This window comes from Cherax quadricarinatus, chromosome 38 (genome assembly GCF_038502225.1).
Source record: "Cherax quadricarinatus isolate ZL_2023a chromosome 38, ASM3850222v1, whole genome shotgun sequence".
NCBI classification, from domain to species: Eukaryota; Metazoa; Arthropoda; class Malacostraca; order Decapoda; family Parastacidae; genus Cherax; species Cherax quadricarinatus.
Genome location: NC_091329.1, coordinates 31,561,443 through 31,589,188, shown reverse-complemented (window position 1 = coordinate 31,589,188; position 27,746 = coordinate 31,561,443). Strand labels below are relative to the sequence as shown.

At 39.8% G+C, this 27,746-nt stretch overlaps 1 long non-coding RNA gene across 1 annotated transcript; it reads right to left on the bottom strand.

Moving 5' to 3' along the window:
• Positions 1 to 71: 71 nt before the first annotated feature.
• Positions 72 to 26,756, bottom strand: LOC128693089 (uncharacterized). Its single transcript, XR_008407666.2, has 2 exons — positions 26,561 to 26,756; positions 72 to 2,132 (listed from the first exon to the last, which is right to left on the bottom strand). It is a non-coding gene; the product is annotated as an uncharacterized lncRNA (long non-coding RNA).
• Positions 26,757 to 27,746: the final 990 nt, after the last annotated feature.

Genomic DNA, 27,746 nt, shown 5'->3' with positions numbered 1-27,746 from the left:
CTCAGTATGACTCAGATTTTAGCAGCTCGCTAAAAACTGAGTCATACTGGGACCTGAGTAGCTCACTCATTTCCTTGCTGTCAGTAAGTACTGACACTTTTTTCTTTTTTTTTTAAGTTAGAAAATTAATGTTTTTTTTTTTTTTTTAATATTCAGGGTGCTAGCAGAGATGTGTTTATCAATGCCCTGAAAGTTAAAATGGTAAATATAATTTGTACAAAATGTTTTTATTCCAAGGAATTTCCATTTACACTGTTCTTTCTAAATAGACGCAGTTTATCCTTATTATGAAGTTTCTTGTGTCTTAATAAATTTGAGTAATTACTAAAGTTTTTTAGACACTCAGAACATTGATAAGGTTTTTCTCCAGTATGAATTCTTTTATGTCCTATTAAATCATATTTGCGCATAAAGTCTTTTAGACATACTGAACATTTATGAGGCCTCTCTCCTGTATGAATCTGCATGTGCTTTACTAAATTAGAGTTTGTTTGTAGATCTATTAGACACACTTTACACTGATGATACAGAGTTTTTCCTGTATGACTTCTCATGTGTAATATTAACTCATATTTTCGAGCAAAATTTTTTAAACATTCTGAACAGTGATATGGTTTCTCACCAGTATGAATTCTCATGTGTCCTACTAAATAAGATTTTCGAGAGAAATCTTTCAGACACTCTGAACAACGAAATGGCTTCTCTCCTGTGTGGATCCGCATGTGTTTTGTTAAGTCAGATTTGTCTTTAAATCTTTTTGGACACAGTGAACACTGATATGCTCTTTCTTCTGAATGAGCTTTCATGTGTGCTACTAAGGAAGATTTGTGTGAAAAGTTTTTAGAACATTCTGAACATGAATAGGGTTTCTCTCCAGTATGACATCTCATATGTGACACTAAATAAGATTTGTGTGAAAACTCCTTTAAACACTCTGAACATGGGTAAGGTTTCTCTCTAGTATGAATTCTCATGTGTGATACTAATGAAGATTTTTTTATAAACTCTTTCAAGCACTTAGAACATTGAAAGGTTTTATTTTCAGTATGAATTTTCATGTGTGATACCAAATGAGACTTTATTGAAAAGCCTTCGATACACTTTGAACATTGATATGGTTTCACTCCTGAATGATTTTTCATATGCTCTACAAATTCATTTTTGTTTATATATTGTCTTAGACACACTGAGCACTGAAATGGGTAGTCTTTTGCAAGAGATTTAATTTGTGATAATGGAGTATTTTGCTTTGTATGTATTATAGACATAATGATCAGTGACAAAGATATTTTCTGCAATGGCCTCTTCTATAGTTAAAAAGATTTTTCTGATTTTTTAAATAATGGCAGCTAATGTTTTTTTTTTTTTCAACAAGTCGGCCGTCTCCCACCGAATTTAAATATTCCTTATGCTTACTTTTACAAATGATATTCCTAGCTTATAAGACACACCAGAAAATATTATTGCAATGAAGAACTGTTGTTAACAATTTATTTTTTGCAATACTGTTACTTGATGTGACAATATTTTCTGAAATGTTTTGGTGCAGCAAACACCAATAATAATATTTTCTGTACAGAAAGTTTACATTCTAATAGAAGAAATTTATATATGTACATATATATTTATGTGGTTAAATATATTATAATATTGTTTAAAGATTTAAACCCTATAAGAAAATAATTATGAAAGTTAACATAAGTTAAAATTTTGACACAAGAACTTAATACAGGAAGTTCAGATTAGCAATGTAAAAATTTGCAAATACCTAGAATACAGTTAATTAGTATTAAGAACTCTTAAATACCTATATTGTACTTAGTAAAAATAACTATCAAATAAACACATTATTAAGGCCACAATCCCTTTAAATACTGTCTAAAACAATAGTAGTATTATATATACTGCCGAGGACGAGGGTATGTATGCAGCAGACAGACTGTTAAAGAGATCCGACATTCGATGAATTATCAACATACATGCTGCATTTCTGGCAATATTTGGTGAAGTATCATGCTCAGGTTTGACACTGTATTTACTGTACATAAGTACAACAGTATTTCTGACAAAGAACCTCTACAGCACTATGTATTAGCACAGCAACAGTAATTCCTCTGTAGTAGAGAGATGAGCTGCAAAAGGAAAGAATTTCACATTAGAGTATGAAGTAATAAAATTTAATAACTTTTGAAGTTATATTTCAAGGAATCACATTTTCTGGTATAGTGAAAAGTACAGCCTCTCCTCACTTACCAACGTACTCATTTACCAACAACTCAGACTTACGACGGGCTCTCTGACCAATATGCATACGTAAATAATGCATATTAGAGCTGATTTCCTCTATTCTGTTTATTACAATATACAGTACACTACTGTATAAACATTTCAAAATGTACCAGAAATGTTATGAATGGTGCAAAGGTGACATTAACCCTTTCAGGGTTTCCGACGTACTAGTACAGCTTATGCACCAGGGTTATTGACGTACTAGAATGCCTAAATTCTAGTGCCTTCAAATCTAGTGAGAGAAAGCTGGTAGGCCTACATATGAAAGAATGGGTCTATGTGGTCAGTGTGCACAGTATAAGAAAAATCATGCAGCACACAGTGTATGAGAAAAAAAAACTCCGACGGTGTTTTTGGTTTAAAACAGCAACTTTGCACTGTATTTTCATATGGTACTTATGGTTGTATTCTAGTTTTCCCAGTCTCACTTTATAGAATGGAAAACACATTACAGAAATTGGGATGATTTTAATTGGTTTCATAATGAAAAGTACCTTGAAATTGAGCTCAAAGCAGCAGAAATGTTTGATTTTTACCAAAGTTCAAAAGTAAACAAATCATGCCAAGTGTCCAATACACATCAACTGGTGAGTCTAATATTCTTTCACAAGTGTGCTGATTTTATTTATACCATTTCTACACTAATGCAATAGTCTGCATAACAGTAAATCTTCTATTTTTTGTGAGAATAAAAATTCAAAGTGGAAAGCAAAAGAGATGTAAGAGGGGCATGGGGACATGACGAATGAACAGAAAAAATTTTATTTTAGTGCCAGAAATGTCTGTCTTGCTTATTCTGGACCCTATTTGGAAATTGGCATCTTCTGAAATTTGTGTGAAAATGGCAAAATTGCCAATTTCTGACCACTTTATTGGATAGTTGAAATCGGTAAATGGGTGGTTTCTTGTACTCATTTGATAGAAAAAATGGAGTTCTAACGAAATAGATATGATTTTTGTCAACTAGTACACTGAAATTGGCCAAAAATAGGGCTCAAAGTGGCCGAAATCGCCGATGCGTAAACATCGTCGAGACCGCTAACTTCGCGAGATCATAATTCCATCAAATTTCATACTTTTGGTGTCATTATGATAGGGAAAAGATTCTCTATCATTTCATAAGAAAAAATAATTGTTTTTTTCCAAAAAAATTTCGACCCTGAGAACGAGTTTAGGAGAGGGCCTATCAACCCTAAAAGGGTTAAAACAATATCAAAGATGATTGAAACAAACCCACTACCATTATAGTATGCTCCTCACTTAGCAATGAATTCGTTTACCAATATGGTCTTAGGAACGGAACTCCGTCATTAAGTGAGGAGAGGCTGTATTTAAAACTTGCATAATCATGTACATGATTCATCTTACATCTTATGATTGTTTTTGTTATGCAACATTATACACAGGATTTATTACCAAATAAGAACTGTTTCATGGCAAGATATTCCTTAAAACATAGTTTGAGACACAATGGAATACCACACAACTTACAGTGGTCCCTTGAGTTATGATATAAATCCTTTTCAAAAGATGTATCATACCTCAAAACTATTTTAACTCCACTGGACATGTTTTGCTGTTTAAACAATCTGGGGTTTTCAGAGTCATAAACACACATGGACTTCAGCTTGAAATATTCAGAGGCACTGGCATTAAACAGCAGAGTAAGCCTATCTTTCATAGGCTTATGGCCAGGCAAAAGTGGCAGGATAGGGAAGGCAGGGCAGAGGTGGCAAGGCACAAAACAGACCAGGGCAGAGGAGACAGGGCAAACTAGAGAAGGGTAGGTAGGCCAGAGCTGACTGGGCACCAAGCCATAGCAGATAGGGCAGAGTAAGAAAAGCCAGGGTAGAACAGGCCAGGGCAAGAATAGCAGGGCCAGAATAGGCAGGGCAGGACAGAACAAGCATGGCAGGCCACAGTGGGCAGTGCAAGACAGACTACAGCAGGCAGGGCAGGAAAGGTCAAAGCAGGCAGTGTAAGACAGGCCAGAATAGGCAAGGCAGGAGAGCCAAAGCAGGCAGGGCAGGGCAGGGCAGGGCAGAGCAGGACAGACCAGAGCAGGAGGAATAGTATCGGGAAAGTGTGCACCAGGCTTCAGCTGAAATGGATCATTGAAACTGCCATGGCAGTAACATGTTGACTGAGCCTTCACCTTGAATTTTTTTGTTAATTGTCTTATGACGGATAGATGGGAATCAGACATTGCAGCACAATGGTATCTCGACATATAGGATATCTTTCACACTTCACTGTGTAACTACTAGTTATGAGTGAGAAGGGTTGGATTCCAGAGGGGCCTGCCTTCTTACTTCTGCTAGTGAATCCTGTCCTCTACAATGTCTTCGAGATCTTCCACCCCACCTTCGACAGTATTTAAGACTATTTTCTTGCTTCAGGTTGGTATCATTCCAGACTATGGAGCTGAACTTTTCTCCAGGCTGAGGGACTGACTACCTCATATCTCCAAGGTTAATGGGTTGATTACATCATCTTCATTTCACTAGTACTCCTGCTACTTCTGTATCTGACTGAAGAAGCCTACTGTGTAGACAAAACATTTCAACAATAAAGATACCCAACTGTTCCACGTCTTAATCGTGCAATGAGTATTCAAATTCTATGTTATTTTTATTTGATGGGACATGGCCTAGAAAGACTCACATGACCCCAGGTGAGAAAGAAATATTCATAGTTTTTGAGGAGATCTTTAACACAGTTTGTAATATGTTCAAGAACTGTTGTTGACTGGGAAAATTTCTGTGATTCAGTTTCCTTAACTCTTTCAGCCATACTAGTACGGCTTACGTACTAGGGTTTTTGACGTACTAGTACGCCTAAATTCTAGCACCCTCAAATCTAGTGAGAGAAAGCTGGTAGGCCTACATATGAAAGAATGGGTCTATGTGGTCAGTGTGCGCAGTATAAAAAAAATCCTGCAGCACACAGTGCGTAATGAGAAAAAAAACTTTGATAGTGTTTCTGGTTTAAAACAGTGACTTTGCACTGTATTTTCGTATGGTATTTATTATGGTATTCTAGTTTTCCTGGTCTCATTTTATAGAATGGAAGACATTACAGAAATTGAGACGATTTTGATTGGTTTTACAATGAAAAGTACCTTGAAATTGAGCTCAAAGTAAACAAATCATGCCAAGCGTCCAATACACGTCAACTGGTGAGTCTAATATTCTTTCACAAGTGCGCTGATATTATTTATACCATTTCTACACTAATGCAATAGTCTGCATAACAGTAAATCTTCTATTTTTTGTGAGAATAAAAATTCAAAGTGGAAAGCAAAAGAATGTAAGAGGGGCCTGTGGACATGACTAATGAACAGAGTAAATGTTATTTTAGTGCCAGGAATGTGTTTCTTGTTTATTCTGTACCCTATTTGGAAATTGGCATCTTTTGAAATTTGTGTGAAATTGGCAAAATTGCTAAATTCTGACCACTTTATTGGATAGTTCAAATTGGTAAATGGGTGGTTTCTTGTACTCGTTCGATAGAAAAAATGGAGTTCTAGCGAAACAGTTATGATTTTTGTCGACTAGTACACTGTAATTGGCCGAAAATAGGGCTCAAAGTGAGCAAAATCGCCGATGCGTAAACATCGTCGAGACTGCTAACTTCACGAGAGCATAATTCCGTAAGTTTTCCATCAAATTTCATACTTTTGGTGTCATTATGATTGGGAAAAGATTCTCTATCTTTTCCTAAGAAAAATATTTTTTTTTTTTTGAAAATTTGGCGACCCTGAGAACAAGTCTGGGAGAGGGCCTGTCGACCCTGAAAGGGTTAAATTGGAGAAATGGCCAAGAAACTATTAGTGGTCCAAGAAGTATAATTGAAATAGAGTAATTTTGGAAAAAAGAAAGTACTATCATGGTCATACAGCAGACGGTGTTCAGATTTTCAGTGATATTAAAACGTTCACTGTTGAGACCCCTTATCCTGAACTCACTCTCAGTGTCAAAAAATTAAAAAAAAAAAAAAATGAAATGACAGAGAATCCTTTTCAGATGATAAAGACACCAAAAGTAAAAAATTTGATGGAAAACTTACAGAATTACGCTCTCGCAAAGTTAGCAGTCTCAGTGATATATATGCATTGGCTATTTCACCCACTTTGAGCCCTATTTTGGGCCAATTCCATTGTTCCAGTCGACCAAACTCATAGCTATTTCTTTAGAACTCCATTTGTTTTATCGATTGAGTACAAGAAACCGCCCATTTACCGATTTCATCTATCCAATGAAGTGGTCAGAAATTGGCAATTTGGCCAATTTTAAGCAAATTTCAAAATAGGGTCCAGAATAAACAATGCAGACATTCCTGGCACTAAAATAACATTTTCTCTGTTCATTAGTCATGTCTCCAGGCCCCTATTATATTACTCTTGCTTTCCATTTTGAATTTTTATTCACACAAAAAATAGAAGATTTACTGTTATGGAGACTACTGCATTATTATATAATTGTATAAATAATGTCAACCCATTTGTAACTGCACGTTAGACTGGCCAGTTGGACACGTATTGGATGGTGACGTCATTTGTTTACTCTTGAACATTGGCAAAAATTGAACATTTCTGCTACTTTCAGCTCAATTTCAAGGTACTTTTCATCGTGGAACCAATCAAAGTCATCTCAGTTTCTGTAATGTATCTTCCATTCTATCAAATGAGACCAAGAAAAAGAGAATACAACCATAAAAACCATGCAAAAATGCACCTCAAAATCTGCGTTTCAATCCAAAAACACGATCGGAGTTTTCTTTTTTTCATTATGCACTGCGTGCTGCAGGATTTTTTTTATACTGCGCACACTGACCATGCAGACCCATTCTCTCAGATGTAGGTGTACCAGCTTTCTCCTGCTAGATTTGAAGATGCTAGAATTTTGGGGTATTAATACGTCACCAACACTGGCTTGCAAGACACATCTATACGGCACCAACAGTGAAAGGGTTAACTGCATCAATAAAAAGAACTACATTACCAGTGAAAAACAGGGATTTGCAACCTTACTGCCTGTACTAAAAAATAAATCAGGTTAGGTTCAACAATATACAGAGAGTTTCGGAAGGCCTATTCAGACCATGGAAAACTTGGGTAAAAGCACCAAACACCAAGGATTTTAGTGACCCAGAAACTGGAGTACACATGAACATAATTGAGAGGTGGCACAAGGGCAGAGTGCTTAACCCTTCCAGGGTCAGAACCCCTGATCTGAGAATTGCTCTCTGGGTTGAAGAATTTAAAAAAAAAAAAAATCTTATGAATGATAATATTTTCCGAAGGTAATGAAACAAGAGTAGGAAATTTAATGGAAAACTTACATAACTATGCTCTCACAAATTTAAGTACGTATCTGTGATATTTGCGTATTGGCTATTACGTCCACTTTGAACCTTATTTTTGGCCATTTCTATTGTTTCAGTCAACTAAATTCATAGCTATTTCACTAGTATTCCTTTATTCTATCAAATGAGTACAAGAAACTGCCCATTTACCTATTTCAACTACCCAATATTCCATACATTTGCAACATCTGCCACATTGCCCCCTATCCACCCTATCATATGCCTTTTCTAAATCCATAAATGCTACAAAAAACCTCTTTACCATTACCTAAATACTGTTCACCTATGTGTTTCACTACAAACACTTGGCCTACACACCCCCTACCTTTCCTAAAGCCTCCTTTTTCATCTATCCTGCTCTCTGTCTTACTCATAATTCTGTCAATAACAACTCTACCATACACTTTACCAGGTATACCCAGCAGACTTATTCCCCTATAACTTTTACACACTCTTTTGTTCCCTTTGCCTTCATACAAAGGAACTATGCATGTTCTTTGCCAATCCATAGGTACCTCACCCTTTTCCATACTTTCATTAAATAAAAACACTAACCACTTCAAAACTATATCCCCACCTGCTTTTAACATTTCTACCTTTAGCCCATCAATCCCAGCTGCTTTACCCCCTTTCATTCTACTAACTGCCCCATGCACTTCCCCCACACTCACAACTGGCTCTTCCTCACTCCTACAAGATGTTATTCCTCCTTGCCCTATACACAAAATCACAGCTTCCCTAGCTTCATCAACATCAACAATTCCTCCAATACCTCTACCTCTCCATTTAATAACTCTCCTCTCTTATTTTTAACAAATCCATTTGTTCCCTAGACTTTCTCAACTTATTAATCTCACTCCAAAACTTTTAATTTTCAGCAAAATTTGTTGAAAACATCTTACCCACTCTCTCTTTTGCACTCTTTTTAGACTGCTTCACCACTCTTTTAACTTCTCTTTATCTCTCCATATACTCCTCCCTCCTTGCATCAATTCTACTTCGTAAAAAGCTCTCATATGCTAACGTTTTCTCGTACTACTCTCTTCACATCATTCCACCAATCACTCTTCTTCCCTCCCGCACCCACCTTCCTGTAAACACAAACTTCTGCTGAACACACTAACACTATATTCTTAAACTTATACCATAAATCTTATACCCAATTGCCTGTATTCTCACTAGCCCATCTGTCCTCCAACAGTTTATATCTTAACCAAACTGCCTCCTCCTATAGTTTATAAACCTTCACTTCTCTCTTACTTGCTGCATCCATTTTCCTTGTATCCCATCTACCTTTTACACTCACTGTAGCTACAGCTAAAAACTGATGTGATATATCTGTGGCCCCTCTATAAACATGTACATCCTGAAGTCTACCCAAAAATCTTTAATCTACCAATACATAGTCCAACAAACTGGTGTCATTTTGCCCTACATCATATCTTGTATACTTATTATCCTCTTTTTCTTAAAAATGTGTTACCTATAACCAACCTCCTTTCTATACAAAGTGCAATCAAATGCTCCCCATTATCATTCACACCAGGCACCCCAAACTTACCTACCACACCCTCTCTAAATGCTTCTACTTTAGCATTTAGGTCCCCTACCACAATTACTCTCTTACTTGGCTCAAAAGTTCCTACACACTCACTTAACATCTCCCAAAATCTCTCTCTCCTCTACACTCCTCTCTTCTCCAGGTGCATACACACTTATTATGACCCACTTTTCACATCCGACCTTTATTTTAATCCACATAATCCTTGAATTTATACATTTATATTCCCTCTTCTCTCTCCATAATTGATCCTTTAACATTAGTGCTACCCCTTCCTTAGCTCTAACCCTCTCAGAAGACACTCCTGACTTAATTCCATTTATTTCTCCCCACTGAAACTCCCCTACCCACTTCAGCTCTGTTTTGCTTGGGGCTAGGACATCCAACTTCCTTTCACTCATAACCTTTGCAATCACTTCTTTTTTATCTGCAATACATCCACGCACATTCAAACATCCCAATTTTATATAGTTCTTTTTCTTCTTTTTAGTAATTTGTACAGGAGAGGGGGTTACTAGCCCATTGTTCCCGGCATCTAGTCACCTCGTACGACACACATAGCTTACAAAAGAAGAATTCTGTTCCACTTCCCAATGGAGATAAGAAATAAACAAGAACAAAAACTAGGAAGAAACAGAAGAAAATCCAGAAGGGTTAGTATATATATGCTTGTACATGCATGTGTAGTGTGACCTAAGTGTAAGTAGAAGTAGCAAGGTATACCTGCAACCTTGCATGTTCATGAGACAGAAAGACACCAGCAATCTTCCCATCATGCAAAACAATTACAGGCTTAAATAAATAAATAACAAAAAGGCACAATACCGTGACTGGAACGATACACAAATAACCCGCACATAAAAGAGAGAAGCTTACGACGACGTTTCGGTCCGACTTGGACCATTGACAAAGTCACACTAACAGAGGTGGAGCAGGACGGCTATATATAGGCAGGAAGAGGTGGAGGTAGTAGTAGTAATTCACCTCTTCCTGCCTATATATAGCCTTCCTGCTCCACGTCTGTTAGTGTGACTTTGTCAATGGTCCAAGTCGGACCGAAACGTCGTCGTAAGCTTCTCTCTTTTATGTGCGGGTTATTTGTGTATAATTACAGGCTTATGTTTCACACTCATTTGGTAGGATGGTAGTACCTCCCTGGGTGGTTGCTGTCTACCAACCTACTACCTTTTTTTATTATTTTTTTATTATCACACCGGCCGATTCCCACCAAGGCAGGGTGGCCCGAAAAAGAAAAACTTTCACCATCATTCACTCCATCACTGTCTTGCCAGAAGGGTGCTTTACACTACAGTTTTTAAACTGCAACATTAACACCCCTCCTTCAGAGTGCAGGCACTGTACTTCCCATCTCCAGGACTCAAGTCCGGCCTGCCGGTTTCCCTGAATCCCTTCATAAATGTTACTTTGCTCACACTCCAACAGCACGTCAAGTATTAAAAACCATTTGTCTCCATTCACTCCTATCAAACACGCTCACGCATGCCTGCTGGAAGTCCAAGCCCCTCGCACACAAAACCTCCTTTACCCCCTCCCTCCAACCCTTCCTAGGCCGACCCCTACCCCGCCTTCCTTCCACTACAGACTGATACACTCTTGAAGTCATTCTGTTTCGCTCCATTCTCTCTACATGTCCGAACCACCTCAACAACCCTTCCTCAGCCCTCTGGACAACAGTTTTGGTAATCCCGCACCTCCTCCTAACTTCCAAACTACGAATTCTCTGCATTATATTCACACCACACATTGCCCTCAGACATGACATCTCCACTGCCTCCAGCCTTCTCCTCGCTGCAACATTCATCACCCACGCTTCACACCCATATAAGAGCGTTGGTAAAACTATACTCTCATACATTCCCCTCTTTGCCTCCAAGGACAAAGTTCTTTGTTTCCACAGACTACTACCTATAATAAAATAATTATAACAAATAGCATGAACCAGCAGCAGTTGGTTGCTGGCTGCTGCCTCACCACCACGAAAGAACACCCAGATAACCTCATTATATTCCATCATTTAACCTAACTCAACCCAACGTCGCCTAACCTAAAATAAGAAATATTGAAGGAGGAAGTGATGACAGTGGTGGTATCACATGGGTCAGTATTGTTGGTGGCGAGGCAGACCAGCAACCAGTTACCCATCACTGCCATGTCCTTCAGTCTGCCGTCCTTATTATTGCATTATTTTGATGGATACGTCATAATAATGGATGGTGTTCCTAGAGAATATCTGGAATAACCATGTTCCTGCAAACCACATCAGTGCTGAACTATTTCAATCAAGAAATAGTGCCGAGTCAGGCCTATGGAATTTTGTCAATATTGATCAAAGGCCAGTTATCTCAGCTAATTAATAATAAAAATCTGTCATATAACTTTAAAATAAAGCTACGGTTCTTGGGAATTCCCAGAAGGCTGCATTAACCCCTTCAGGGTCCGTGCCATAGATCTATGGCTTTATGTTGAGGGTCCAAACCGTAGATCTACGCCAAAATTCTAGTGGCCTCAAAATTAGCGCAAGAAGGCTGGTAGGCCTACATCTGAGAGAATGGGTCTGGGTGGTCAGTGTGCGCACTATAGAAAAAATCTGGACGTCTGCATGGCATTGTGGGAACGCTGCATAGGTGCTTTGTTCATCATGCCTGGCGGCAAGGAAGCTCTCACTCCCCACTCACTCTCCTGGCGAATTCTGACTCTCCTCTTCACAACTTACAGTTCTAAGACTGATGGAAGTGGATCTGAAGAGAATTCTATGGTTTTGAACCATATGGTACCATTGTACCATATGGTATACCATATGGTACAATACCATATGGTACAATGGTACCATATAGTACAATGGTACCATATAGTACAATGGTACCATATAGTACAATGGTACCATATAGTACAATGGTACCATATAGTACAATGGTACCATATAGTACAATGTACCATATAGTACAATGTACCATATAGTACAATGTACCATATAGTACATTATACCATACGGTACATTGTACCATATGGTACAGGGACCCTAATGGAAATAAGTGACTTTTTTTGGTTATCCTAGATTCTCCAAACATATGCTGCTATGTATGATAATCTATGTAACTTTGTTTATGTATACCTAAATAAACTTACGATGCCAAATGTGCTTGAGTAAGTTTATTCAGGTGTACACAAATACAATTACGTACATAGATTATCATACATGGCAGCATATGCATAAAATCCTAGGATAACCCAAAAAAGTCAGGGTGACTTATTTCCATAGGGATCCCTGTATCTGTACCACATGGTGACCTGTACCATATGGTACCCTGCACCATATGGTACCCTGCACAATATGGTACACTGCACCATATGGTACCCTGCACCATATGGTACCCTGCACCATATGGTATCCTGTACTGTATGGTACCCTATACCATACAGTACAATGTACCATATGGTACCCTGTAACATATGATACCATGTACCATATGGTCAGTTACAGATGGTGCTGCCACCAGGCAAGACTGAGTGACGATGCAAGCTAGCTACTGACTCGGCAGTTTCCAAGACAAAGTGCTTCGTCATCCACCTCAAGGAACATGTCGAGTGGCTGTACATTTGTAAATACAGTGGACCCCCGCATAGCGAACTTAATCCGTGCAAGAGGGCTGGTCGTTATGCGAAATGTTCGCTATGCGAATTAATTTTCCCCATAAGAAATAATGGAAATAAAATTAATCCGTGCAAGACACCCAAAAGTATGAAAAAAATTTTTTTTTACCACAAAAAAAATGTTAATTTTAGTACACACAAACTGAAAAAGGCATGCACAATTACATGACACTTACTTTTATTGAAGATCTGGTGATGATTGATGGGATGGGAGGAGGGGAGAGAGAGTGTTAGTGTTTAGAAGGGGAATCCCCTTCCATTAGGACTTGAGGTAGCAAGTCCTTTTCTGGGGTTACTTCCCTTCTTCTTTTAATGCCACTAGGACCAGCTTCAGAGTCACTGGACTTCTTTCGCACAACATATCTGTCCATAGTGGCCTGTACCTCTCGTTCCTTTATGATTTGTCTAAAGTGGTTCACAACAGTGTCATTGTAACAGTCACCAGCACGGCTTGCAATAGCTGTGTGAGGGTGATTTTCATCAAAAAAGGTTTGCACTTCAAGCCATTTTGCACACATTTCCTTAATCTTTGAAGTAGGCAATTCCTTCAATTTCTCTCTCCCCTCCTTTGAACCAGTTTCCCCAGGTCTGGCCTCTTGCTCTTGAAGTTGATCTATCAGCTCATCAGTGGTTAGTTCTTCATTGTCCTCCTCCACCAACTCTTCCACATCCTCCCCACTAACCTCCAACCCCAAGGACTTCCCCAATTCCACAATTGATTCCTCAACTGGTATACTACTCCTCTCAGGGTTAGCCTCAAACCCTTCAAAATCCCTTTTGTCTACACATTCTGGCCACAGTTTCTTCCAAGCAGAGTTCAAGGTTCTCTTAGTCACTCCCTCCCAAGCCTTACCTATAAGGTTTACACAACTGAGGATATTAAAGTGATCCTTCCAAAACTCTTTTAGAGTCAATCCAGTGTCTGTGGTCACTTCAAAGCACTTTTGAAACAGAGCTTTTGTGTACAGTTTCTTGAAGTTGGAAATGACCTGCTGGTCCATGGGCTGCAGGAGAGGAGTGGTATTAGGAGGCAAAAACTTCACCTTAATGAAGCTCATGTCCCCATAAAGTCGCTCTGCCACGTCTGTAGGATGACCAGGGGCATTGTCTAACACCAGGAGGCACTTAAGGTCTAATTTCTTTTCAGTTAGGTAATCTTTCACATTGGGGGCAAATGCATGGTGTAACCAGTTATAGAAAAATTCCCTAGTGACCCATGCCTTACTGTTTGCCCTCCACAGCACACACAAATTATCCTTGAGGACATTCTTTTGCCTGAACGCTCTGGGAGTTTCAGAGTGATACACTAATAAAGGCTTAACTTTGCAATCACCACTAGCATTGGCACACATCAACAAAGTAAGCCTGTCTTTCATAGGCTTATGTCCTGGGAGTGCCTTTTCCTCCTGAGTAATGTAGGTCCTGCTTGGCATTTTCTTCCAGAACAGGCCTGTTTCATCACAATTAAACACTTGTTCAGGTTCCAGTCCTTCAGTTTCTATGTACTCCTTGAATTCATGCACATATTTTTCAGCCGCTTTGTGGTCCGAACTGGCAGCCTCACCATGCCGTATCACACTATGGATGCCACTACGCTTCTTAAATCTCTCAAACCAACCTTTGCTGGCCTTAAATTCACTCACATCATCACTAGTTGCAGGCATTTTTTTAATTAAATCGTCATGCAACTTCCTAGCCTTTTCACATATGATCGCTTGAGAGACGCTATCTCCTGCTAGCTGTTTTTCATTTATCCACACCAATAAGAGTCTCTCAACATCTTCCATCACTTGCGATCTTTGTTTCGAAAACACAGTTAAACCTTTGGCAACAACAGCTTCCTTGATTGCCGTTTTCTTGCCCACAATAGAAGCGATGGTTGATTTTGGTTTCTTGTACAACCTGACCAGGTCGGTGATACGTACTCCACTTTCATACTTATCAATGATCTCTTTCTTCATTTCAATGGGTATTCTTACCCTTTGAGGTGTAGGGTTGGCACTAGAAGCTTTCTTGGGGCCCATGGTCACTTATTTTCCACAAACAGCACCGAAAACACTGTAATAATACGAAATATTCCGAGTGTATGCTTGAATGTTACCGCGGAGGCTGGCTGGTAAACAATGGGACGGGCGGCACATGTGAGGCTGGCTGAGGGCGCACATTGGACGCGTCTCGGACGAAGGTCGCTGAGCGGGTTTTTGTCCACTATGCGGGGCAAAATTTTAGCGAACAAAGCGTTCGCTATGCGGATTGTTCGCTATGCAAGGCGTTCGCTATGCGGGGGTCCACTGTATATAATAGAACATTACCAATATACTGTGGAAATTTATTTGGTCCCTAAAGTTCCACAGCAGATCCAGCATGGCCGTATGGGACGGCCGAGTCGGGCGGCCCTTAAACCCTCCCAAACAAACAAAGCATTCTCTGGTTGGCGGTTGTTGGTAAGCTTATTTAATTTATAGATTTACTCTTCTGGGAAGGAGTAGGTAGTTCTACTGATAGTATATTAATATTAGGTTTACTAAGGCAAATGTAGATAATAATAATGTAGACCTAAGACCTTAACATAGGTAGTAATAGGCCGATAATGTAGGCAAACACTAGGATAAGTTAGCTAGGGAGAACTGGCAGCCCTAGTTTGAATGAAGAGACGAGGGTCTGGAAGGGAGACCAGCTCGTTCTTCTTACGACAGACACCAACTGGACAAGACGTGCCATGATCAGCAGACGGCGCCCCCACGTGTCTTCACATCTGAGACCTGGGGAAATCTGGTAGAGGCACCTCGATGTACCGTAGATGACCTCCTCCATCAGCCCATACAGTAAGACAAGATCTTCACTTTTTCCCGTAGGTTCTGGCCAGTGTCTTCGGAGATCGTGAGTGAGTTTTAACTGTGGGCCCGGTGTGCAACAGAGAGAACATGCCCAGTAAGTACCAGTGTCTCAGAGCTGTCTGAAGCTAGTGTCTGAGTCTGCATAGTTATACTAGGGGATACATACCCTCTTGGATATAGGAATTTCTGAGGTGCAGGCAGGACACTAATTACGATTGAATATTGCAGGAATTAATGCTCCCGGTTGCACGTGGTTTCTGAGGGGAAGTCCAAAGGGGCTAAGGCTAGCTTAGGGAAGTGAAGATCAGGATATATGCTGCAACACCAAGTAAGTTAGTCCTTTATACGTGCATGCAGGCGAGGTTTCTTGCAATACCAATCATTTGTGAAAATCTGTCCTATAAGCCACTTGTGAGGCTGAGGTACCCACCTCAGAGCTCGGTGTCAACAGAGTTTGCCAGGGTAGGCGACTCACTTGGAGGCAGTCCACACAAATTTTCACAAAAGTGGTCCTTCGAAAACTGTGATATGGAATAGCTAGGTTAAGCTATCATAGCTAGGCCACAGTTAGGAACCAGTTTAAAAAAGTTAGGTTAAGTTAGCACACCTAGGTCAAAGTTACACAGGCTAGGCCAAGCTGACTATACACAGAAGTTGTTATTTGCAGTAATTTACAGGCAGGCCAGGTAGGCTAGAGAAGCTTGTGAATTTAATTATTTACAGTGATTACAAGTAATCCTGAGTAGGAGACTTGTGTGTTGATTACTTACAGTGGATTTGCAAGGTAGCCACAGTTAGGCTAGGCTTGTGCAAATTTTTACAAAGGTTATAGTAGCTAGGACAGATTTAACCTAGTTATTATTTACAGGGAGTTATAAAGCCAGGTTTAAGTTATAGCACACTAGCTAGGTTAGGATTTACCTTATCCAACCATCCATGCTAGACTGAGTAAGCTAGGTCAAGCTGTTTACACACATTATTTATTTACTGTTTCACAAGTTGAATTGTTGAATTTATTTGTGTTAACCGAGTTGTTTTAATTTGTATACTGCACTTTTTATTGTGTGATTTTCATTGTCTTCGATTCATGTTAATGTGGGATTTGTGAAATGTACCTGAGACTAGGTTAAGTTCTGTAATTATTTGCTGGCATTGTAAAGGAAAGTGCTAGGTTAAGCTTTCACATCGATACACATCTTTGATTGGGATTTGAGAGCAAACAGTGTACATTTTTGATTCATAGTAGAGTCAATATAACAAAGGGAATTGTTAAGCTTGTTGAGAAGCCTTAAGACTCGTTCATTCTTGCCTAATACCGTTCGTGCTGTGAGGTGGGCTAATTGAAGTACAAATTAGTACCATGATCTTAACTAAACCGCAACTATGGTAGTTGAAGATGCAGTACCAGCTGTCCCAGCTCTAAGTCAATTAAAGCGGTCTATGTGAGCCTATAAGGGGCACCTGAGCAAAGCATGTGAGGAGTGTCATACGGTCAGGCAAGATCCAGACATAGACTGGGAGGAACTAGAGAGTTGCCTGAAACCTTTGGAGCAAAGACTGGAGGCCTTTGAGAGATCATTTATCCTTTATGAGACAGAGGCCTATACTACAGGTGAGGCTGAATTTACAGTCGAAGTAGCACGGACGGACTATGACGAACGAAGGGCAGAGTGTAAAGCAGAGTTGAGACTCTGCAGGCACTTAATAAAGACTTTGAAGGCCGGTACAGCAGGGGCAGCAAATGTTTCAAGGAACACGAACAACAGCACACCTGTTAATGTGTTGCCCAGATTGCCCCAGTTGAATTTACCAACGTTTGACGGAAACTTAACAGAGTACATTGCTTTCTGGGATCAGTTTAAAGCCCAGATAGATGACAGAGATGATTTGTCAGATGCCGTCAAGTTACAATATTTACGTTCACAGCTCAAGGGTAAAGCCTTGGACTTGGTCCGGCATTACCAAACCACCGACACCAATTACCAACATGCCAAAGACCAATTAAAGGACACATTTGGCAACACTGAGGAGATAAAGGTAGCTATACTTTATCGGTTGTTGGATCTAGAGGCTTGTCGCCATGATCGTCAGAGCCTAGAGAAGTTCCGAATCGAAGTTATGAGTTTGACGAATAGTCTTAAAGATTTACATGATTGGGGTAAGTCGGAATGGTTCATCAGTCAGGTGATTCAGAGGAAACTGGCTAGCACGACAGTGCATGAGTTACACTTAAAATATCAGATGAATAGGTTCACGATAAAACAAATTGTTGAGGGGTTGGGAGATCTCGTTTCTCATTTGAGTATAGGTGTGAGAGAAGAGTCACCACCATCGCCACATAAAAACCGAGACAGTCACTCAAAGATCTCAAGAGATCAGTCTAAAGCTCGTACGACTAACGTTGGAGTGTACTATGGTAAAGAGGTGCCTAAGGTAAGAACCTCTAAGCAGAACCTCAGAGGCACTCATGCCAGAATATGTGTGTTCTGCGAAGGCGAACACTCTAGCACGAGTTGCTCAGAGTATATAACACTGAGCAGTAGGCAACAGAGACTAAGGGAGTTGAGACTCTGCTTCAAGTGTTATGGGGAACACTTTGTGAGAGAATGTGGCACCCAGCTCAGTGAGTGTCGAGTCTGTTGCAAAGGTAAGCACCATACTGCGCTATGTCCCAATAATTTAAGGGAACCCCAAGCTAGTAGGGATATCTATCAAGTAGAGATAGAAAGTGAGTCCGAGCATGAAATGGTAGCCAGCGTGATTAGTGGGAGTGAAGTCTCTAATCCGAGTGAGAATCACGGAGGTGCTGCCCTACCTACAGTCATGGCAAAGGTTGTGAATGGGCACAGGTCCGAAGCAACCCGATTATTCTTTGACCCAGGAGCACAGGTATCCTTGATAACAAAGAAGTTGGTGGCTAAATTAAATTTGAAGGCCACAAAGAAAGTGAGTATGATGCTGGGAGGGGCTGTAAGTCAGGTCCCACCCAAATCTTATGATGTGGTGGATGTCACAGTCAAATTAGGTGGACATCACAGAGACATTACAGCTTTGGTGGTAGAGACATTACCCAGGGCAATTACAGCGAGAGGTCTTGCTGCAGCAGCTAAGCGATTGAAAGACCTTGACGTGAAGCTAGCAGACCAGGGAATTACCACTGACACAGTCAGAAATGTAGGTATCCTGGTGGGAGCCAATCATATAGATGACTTCCTGTCTACATGATGGATGTTTAAGGAAGGAATTGGTTTATACAGATCCCCAGTAGGATACATCATAGGTGGCAGGATTCTACCTGAATTCCCTGCCACGCCAGATAGAGGAGAAGCTGTCCCCATGATAGCTGGGGGAGTAGTGATAATGAGTACCAGTATACACGATGAACCGCCAGGGGAGCTGAACCAGGTAGGGAGTGACGAACACTCGGCCACCTTGGGAAAACACTTTTACAGGGTACGTAAAGAGGGAGATAGATTGCCTTTAAATCCAGGGAACCTCGTAACAGTGGGAGGAAAGGCTACCAGGGCATGTGGGCCACTGGGTGGGAAAGTACGGAGCCGCTCAGTCAAGGCTAGACATGCGAAAGATGTTAAAGTTAAGGGAAAGGGTGCCAAGACCACCGGAACCAACAAGTTTACACCCCCAGAGGTCCACACAGGGGAAACTGGACGGTTGAAGTTAGACCGGAGTCTGCTCGACGAGAGTGGCCGGACGGCACTCATGTCCAGGGTCCGCCGTGGGGGCTTGCGGAAGGTGAACTTGATTTAGACTTAGCGCCTTCCTTTGCCGGCGGGAGGATGTGGAAATTTATTTGGTCCCTAAAGTTCCACAGCAGATCCAGCATGGCCATATGGGACAGCTGCGCCGGGCAGCCCTTAAACCCTCCCAAACAAACAAAGCATTCTCTGGTTGGCGGTTGTTGGTAAGCTTATTTAATTTATAGATTTACTCTTCAGGGAAGGAGTAGGTAGTTCTACTGATAGTATATTAATATTAGGTTTACTAAGGCAAATGTAGATAATAATAATGTAGACCTAAGACCTTAACATAGGTAGTAATAGGCCGATAATGTAGGCAAACACTAGGGTAAGTTAGCTAGGGAGAACTGGCAGCCCTAGTTTGAACGAAGAGACGAGGGTCTGGAAGGGAGACCAGCTCATTCTTCTTACGACAGACACCAACTGGACAAGACGTGCCGTGATCAGCAGACGGCACCCCCACGTGTCTTCACATCTGAGACCTGGGGAAATCTGGTAGAGGCACCTCGATGTACCGTAGATGACCTCGTCCATCAGCCCATACAGTAAGACAAGATCTTCACTTTTTCCCGTAGGTTCTGGCCAGTGTCTTGGGAGATCGTGGGTGAGTTTTAACTGTGGGCCCGGTGTGCAACAGAGAGAGCATGCCCAGTAAGTACCAGTGTCTCAGAGCCGTCTGAAGCTAGTGTCTGAGTCTGCATAGTTATACTAGGGGATACATACCCTCTTGGATATAGGAATTTCTGAGGTGCAGGCAGGACACTAATTACGATTGAATATTGCAGGAATTAATGCTCCCGGTTGCACGTGGTTTCTGAGGGGGAGTCCAAAGGGGCTAAGGCTAGCTTAGGGAAGTGAAGATCAGGATATATGCTGCAACACCAAGTAAGTTAGTCCTTTATACGTGCATGCAGGCGAGGTTTCTTGCAATACCAATCATTTGTGAAAATCTGTCCTATAAGCCACTTGTGAGGCTGAGGTACCCACCTCAGAGCTCGGTGTCAACAGAGTTTGCCAGGGTAGGCGATTCACTTGGAGGCAGTCCACACAAATTTTCACATGCACCATATGGTACCATTGTATCATATGGTACCATTGTACCAAATGGTGCCATTGTACCATATTCTACCATATGGTACCATTGCACCCTATGGCACCATTGTACCATATAGTACTATATGGTACCGTTGTATTCAACACAATAACCGCACTAATATTTTCATCATTTTGTTTACAATAAACTTGTAAACAAGTTTTGTAAGCAATATAATGACAAACAAATTAGTGCAGTTATTGTATTGAATACAATGAGTGTACACTTATACAATATACATTATATTGGTCTCACAGACCACAAATGTTATTAGAAAAAGAAAAAAATTAGAAAAGAGAAAAGTATAAAAAACGTAAAATAAAAAAATGCGATTTTGTGGAAGTTGCTGATGTTGCCTCCACCCGGTCATTTTGGGTCAACTTCCCGCCACTTTATCTCGGTAAGTATTGATCAAAAATTTTTTGTTTGTTTTATTACCTTCACAAAATTATCTTTAATTCTGTAAGAAATTTTTTTTTTTTTTTTCCAAATTTCTTGGACACTGGGGCACCCCTTCAGATTTTGGCCTTGGACCCTGAAAAGGTTAAAGATACTGAGTAATGAACACCTCCACATGTATGTATACCGTTAGTCTCAGTGCATACACATCTAGAGAGAGATGCTCACCAGAATGTCTACTAAGTTCTTTAATTTTATATTACTATTTATTGTTACCAGTAATAGATAACTGTTAAGTACAGATAAGATTTTATTTGAATTTTTATCCCCGGAGGGTTAGCCACCCAGGAAAACCCAAAAAAGTCAGTGAATCATCAAGGGATTGTCTGTCTTATGTCCACTGTGGTCATTCAATCTTGTCCCCCAGGATGCCACCCACACCAGTCACGTAACTCCCAGGTGCCTACTTGCTTGCTAGGTGAATGGGGACAACAGGTGTAAGGAAACATGCCCAATGTTTCTACCCTTGCTGGGGACTGAACCCGGACACTCAGAGTGAGAAAGCTTTGCTGACCAGGCCACGGGCACCAGGCCATGGGCCACAGGCCACAGACACTATAATGTAACAAGTGGAAATAAGCTTGACTTTACTGGGTTATCCTAGGTAAACTCGCGTAAAGGTTACCACATAATTCAACTGTACAATCCAATTTTGTGTAACATACATGAATACAAATTTCGACTTCATTAACATTCCTGACAAATAAGAGTTGCTAAAAATATTCAAGGCAAACAGACAAGATATTGCAGTGCTAAATGAATTCCAAAGGGTGAGGAACAGAGTGCAGAGGCTTATAAAAGGAGCAAAGGCGAGACACTATTGCTCAAAAATCGAAGAGTATAAGAATAACCCCAGAAAGCTCTGGCAACAACTAAAACAGTTGGGGTACAGCTATAAACCAGTAGATAGATCTAACACAGTACTAAATATTAATAAAGAGGTATGCCACAAAACAACTTAAGTGGCAGATTTTTTAAATTCATACTACACATCTGTCACATCACCACTAGTAAGTAAACTACCAGCTGCATCAAATACCATTAACACAGACACTGCTAAGTTTAAAACATACTACAACAGTAGGTGTATGCCACGACTCTGTACGTAAAGAATTAAGTAAATTAAACCCAACTAGTACACCAGTTCAGATAATATCCCAGCGAACTTCCACTCCCCATTGCTCACATAATAAATTTGTCCGTCACCACAAATACTGTTCCAGAGGGATTCAAGGAGGCCAGGGTTACTCCTGCCTTCAAGAAAAATAGTAGATCTGATGTCAGCCACTAAAGGCCTGTTAGTATACTCAGTGTGATATCCAAAATTCTAGAGAAGGTGGTATATTTTCATGTAGTTAAGTATCTTAACCCTTAAACGGTACAAACGTATATATACGTTCACGTGCGTAGCGCCCCAAACATATATATACGTTTTCTTTGTCATTCATTCAACACTGCCATGATAAGCCTGAGTCACCTAGACATGAGAGAAAGCGTGTGCGCACTCACTGTGCACCATATTAAAATAATTGGGGATGCCTGGGTACCATATGCTCTTTTTTCGCATTAAAATTTTTTTTTCTCTCAAGAAATTTGGGGCGCCACATGAGTGAACATATACGTTTGGACCATTTCGGGGTTAATGACAAAAACATTCCCCAGAGTTACCAGTCAGGTTTTAGATCTTATTTGACAGACTCCTCCCACATTAAATTGATGGACTATCTGAGAACTGAAATGTTGCAAGGGAATTTCATAGGCATGGTATCCTTAGACTTGCAAAAGGCCTTTGACATGGTCAACCACAATATACAGTCCCTCCTCACTTAGCGACATACTCGTTTACCGGCAACTCGGAGTTACGACGGGCTCTCTAATGCTTTCAGTTTCCAAGAATGCATACATACTTGTACAAATTTGTACCTTATTGTGCACCCCATAGTACAAGATAAAGTTAGAAGTGTAGCAGCATTTGGAAGAGGAAAATCAAGAGGAAAATGGAAGAAATACAAAAGAGGTTCACTGTAAAGGGGTTAGCTGGTGTGTTCGTCTGTGTTTACATTCTTGGCATTTCTCATGGCATCTAAGAAATGATTAAACTCAGTGAACAAAGTATGCCAATGGTTCATTCATTAGAGGTTCGCCGGTACTTCCGGCCCGGGTCTTCTCCATATAGCGACCCGGCTATGCCAATGGTAATAATAATAATAATAATTAATAATAACAATCGCTCAGGAATGCTTTAAATGTCAGCTACCAAACCAATATAATATATGTACATGATATTTAACCCTTTCAGGGTCCGTGCCATAGATCTACAGCTTTACGTTGAGGGTCCAAACCATAGATCTAAGCCATGAGCTCAGCTCACTCTGATAAGCTGTGAACGGTAAATTTGGGCCAAGATATGAGAGAATACATCTATGTGGTATGTGTGCACCACATAAAACAAATCATGCAGCACACAGTGCATGAGAGAAAAAACGAAACCGTAATTTTCAATTAAAACAGCAACTTGCAGTGTTCTTTCATATGTTTTCTTATAGTTGTATTTGCAATTTCTTGGTCACATTTGATAGAATGGAAGATATATTACAGAAATAGAGATGATTTTGATTGGTTTTAGTACTGAAAATGGCTTGAAACTGAGCTCAAAATAACGGAAATGTTAAATTTTGGTCGATGTTCAAGAGTTAACAAATGACCTCACATGTCTAATACATGCCAGCTGTTGGATATAATATACATTCACAAATGTGCTGATATTATTTGTACAATTATTACAATATTGTATGAAGGTAAATCTTCTATTTTTTGGTTTGAATAAAAATTCATTATGTGAATTAAAAATCAAAATGGAATTCATTTGTAAAGCCTGAAAATGTAACTAATGAACAGAGGAAATGTTAGTGCTCTGTTAGCATCTGGTAAAAACCCACAAGACATTGCAAATGTACTACCACTAGAACTAGAGTCCTGTAGCAAATGGTTAATAGACAACAAATTATTATTACACTTCAGGAAAACCAAAGCCATACTCTATGGCACAAAACATAAAATAAAAAGGGTAATTAAAAATATTCAATGTAATGGGGAACCCACCATTTCTGTAAATTCAGTGAAATATCTGGGAATCCCCTTTGAACCAAGCGTGTCAGGAACACTAATAGCGAACGATGTAGTAAAGAAAGCAAATGCCAGACTAATGCTCCTCTATAGACAGGCACAGTGTCTACCTACTGAGGCTCACAGGAACCTATGTCTAGCTCTTATACAATGCCATATAAATTACGCTTGCTCTTCACGGTACTCTGTCTTAAGAAAAAACTGAAATGTACAAATCACCCAGAACAAAATAATGTGATTCATCTTGGACTTGAGTCCAAGAGAACATGTAGGCCTGAATGAATTACAACAACTGGAAATGATGAACGTTGAAGACAGTAAAACAACTAAAGCTAAATTACCTTTATAAAATTGCTCACAACCAGTGTCCCCAATATCTTACTGCCAATTTTGTCCAGGCTGGAAATCACAGCTATTGTAGTACTAGGAGAAGACAGAACAACTTTGCAGTACCTACAGTCAGTGGTCAGGCTTCACAAACATTTTATTGTACAGCAATAAAAGAATGCCAATCATAGCATGAACCAGTTCAAGAAGAGAACCAGAAGGAACCTAATGAATGTAGCTACAGAAAGGGAGGAGAGTGATTGCTTGTACATTTAACATGTACAATGATCTGATACTACAATGTCAATACAGTGGACCCCCGCTTTACGATCAGCTCCCAATGCGTCCAATTATGTAAGTGTATTTATGTAAGTGCGTTTGTACGTGTATGTTTGGGGGTCTGAAATGGACTAATCTAATTCACAATATTCCTTATGAGAACAAATTCGTTCAGTAATGACACCTGAACATACTTCTGGAATGAAATGATATCGTAAGGCGGGGGTCCACTGTATACAGTGGACCCTCGAGTTTCAAACTTTCTTCGTTCCAGACAGCTGTTCAAGTCCTGTTACCGAATGAATTTCTTCTCTTCAGGAATAATGAAATTAGATTAATCTGTTTCAGGCCCCCAAAAATACACTTACACAAGCACTTACAAAAATACACTTACACAAGCACTTACAAAAATACACTTACACAAGCACTTACAAAAATACACTTACACAAGCACTTACAAAAATACACTTACACAAGCACTTACAAAAATACACTTACACAAGCACTTACACTGCCCTGTCCACTAGTAAGTAGGTACCCGGGTGTTAGGTAACTGGTAAGTTTTTATTCAGGTACATAAATACACATACACAAGCACTTACAAAAATACACTTACACAAGCACTTACAAAAATACACTTACACAAGCACTTACAAAAATACACTTACACAAGCACTTACACTGTCCTGTCCACCTAGTAAGTAGGTACCCGGGTGTTAGGTAACTGGTAAGTTTTTATTCAGGTACAAAAATACACTTACGAAAATACACTTACACAAGCACTTACAAAAATACACTTACAAAAGCACTTACAAAAATACACTTACAAAAGCACTTACAAAAATACACTTACACAAGCACTTACAAAAATACACTTACACAAGCACTTACAAAAATACACTTACACAAGCACTTACAAAAATACACTTACACAAGCACTTACAAAAATACACTTACAAAAGCACTTACAAAAATACACTTACACAAGCACTTACAAAAATACACTTACATAAGCACTTACAAAAATACACTTACACAAGCACTTACACTGTCCTGTCCACCTAGTAAGTAGGTACCCGGGTGTTAGGTAACTGGTAAGTTATTATTCAGGTACATAAATACACTTACACAAGCACTTACACTGTCCTGTCCACCTAGTAAGTAGGTACCGGGTGTTAGGTAACTGGTAATTATTATTCAGGTACATAATACAGGTGTGGGTGGCATCCTGGGAAACATTATAATCATGGGGGACCACTAAACCCGTAGGGATTATACAGCTCCTGTGGGGGGGGGAAGGTATTCAGACTCAATTCATGGAACTGGAACACAGATCCAATTCCCAAGATCAAGAGCCCCTCACCAGCATCAAGGAACCTACCCTGAGGGGCTCCTGGGTAATAAGCCCCTCAAGGAAGGTTCCTTGATGTTGGTGAGGGGCTCTTGATTTAGGGAATTAGATCTGTGCTCCAGTTCCCCGAATTAATGCCTTCCATCCCCCCCCCCCCGGGCGCTGTATAATCCTCCGGGTTTAGCGCTTCCCCCTAATTATAATAATAATAATAATCCTGGGAAATAAGATTAAAGACCACAATGGAAATAAGCCAGACAGACCCTTGATAACACACTCACTTCCTCAGGTTATTCTGGGTGGCTGACCCTCCAGGGTTAAAAATCCAAATAAAATTGTCATATTAGCACCAACATGGCGAGAACAATATTATTTCCGCCGTTACTGACCACATTATCATAATTTATTAATAAAAAGTAATATATCTGCACTACCACTTACCCTACACAATGACCTTCTTAAGATAATTCACAAAAAATCTTCATATAATGAGGAAAATTGATCAAATTTGTTGTATTTTTGAGGAAGATTGTTGTTGTTGTGGCTGAGACAGTGTTGCCAGGTCACTGCACCAAGTGCACCTTACGAGTAACTAAACGTTTATTTAATACAGCAAAAACAGTGTATGAACCACATTTGTTTATGTATTAATGTATACTAAAACAAATAGTGGCTAAGTACAGTCTCTAGGAGATATGTATTTCCAACATAAAATATTACATTACGTAAATTATAAGGTTGTGTTGCCTGATGGGTGTTGGTATAAGTGGTGGAGGGCTACTAACTTATGCCAAAAGTTATTTACACTCATATTAAGTTTATAATAATATAATAATAATAATAATAATAATAATAATAATAATAATAATAATAATAATAATAATAATAATAATAATAATAATCTTTATTTCTGCAAGTATAAGTACAAGGTATACAGACTATACCTGGACAGGGTTTCGGGGTCAACGCCCCCGTGGCCCGGTCTGTTGAGAAATGGTTTAACAGCTAAGTTTATAGTTTAAATATAGTGAACACTTAGCTGATAAAAGACAGCAAATCGTCTACACAGCCGCCCCTGCAGATGAGGTCTAGAATTGTTGTCTACCACTTCTTAACGGGCTGAAAAAGTCTATATTATGTAAACAATAAATTACCCCTAGGGGGTGTTATGTTAGCATATTTCATTCACTAATGGCTGACTTACATACTTGTGTGGAGTCAAAAGTCCGCACCTCACTGCCAACTATAGGTTGATTACAAACACCTTGCGACACAAGAATTGCGCAGTCCCCCCATACTACAAGAAATTCGTAACCCATCTTGCTCTTGTAACGTGAGCTATGGTGTTCTTCACACCTTCGACAGGTATTGGTGACTTGATAGAAGCTGAAGTGTCCTTGAATGTCCACGTCTTCCATAGTCTAGGAATACGCACACTGGTACACTATGTTCCACAAGATTTGTCTTTATTGTTCACAATCTTATAACTAAAGAAGCTGATCACACTTCTCTGTAAGTGTTTATTGTGTTTTATGAGACACTTTGTTCGCACTAACCCACGGATCAGTGTTCTTTGTTGGTTATCCTGGTGTCAGTGTGACTCTCAGTAGAGTCAAAAGTAATCTGA